Below are 343 nucleotides of genomic sequence, written 5' to 3'. Positions count from 1 at the left end.
CCCCCCCCCCCAGCCACTCTCCCGCCTGCGGCCCTTCGGTCATGAACGTCCCAGGGAGCTGACCTGCCCGGGGTCCGCGCCACGGGAGCGCCATCCCGGGCTGGCCCCCTCCGCCCTCGGCTGCACCGGGGCGAGTCCGGGCCCTTCTTGCGGCCTCCGGGACCCGGCCTTACTCGACGGTGCCAGGAGTGTACTTGGGCCCGCCTGAGTGCAAGGCCAGTTTTCCAACCCTTACGGGGGCCGCCTGGCGCGCCCGGAATCAGGGCTTTCGAGGGGCGCGCGGCGCCTGCAGCCCCGTCCGCGCGGCGGGGGCCCCCCCGCCCCCACGCAGCGCGGGCAAACC

Source organism: Tupaia chinensis, unplaced genomic scaffold (assembly GCF_000334495.1).
Source record: "Tupaia chinensis unplaced genomic scaffold, TupChi_1.0 Scaffold000214_1, whole genome shotgun sequence".
Taxonomy (NCBI): Eukaryota; Metazoa; Chordata; class Mammalia; order Scandentia; family Tupaiidae; genus Tupaia; species Tupaia belangeri.
The sequence above is the reverse complement of the archived record's forward strand: the minus strand, read 5'-3'. Positions refer to the sequence as shown.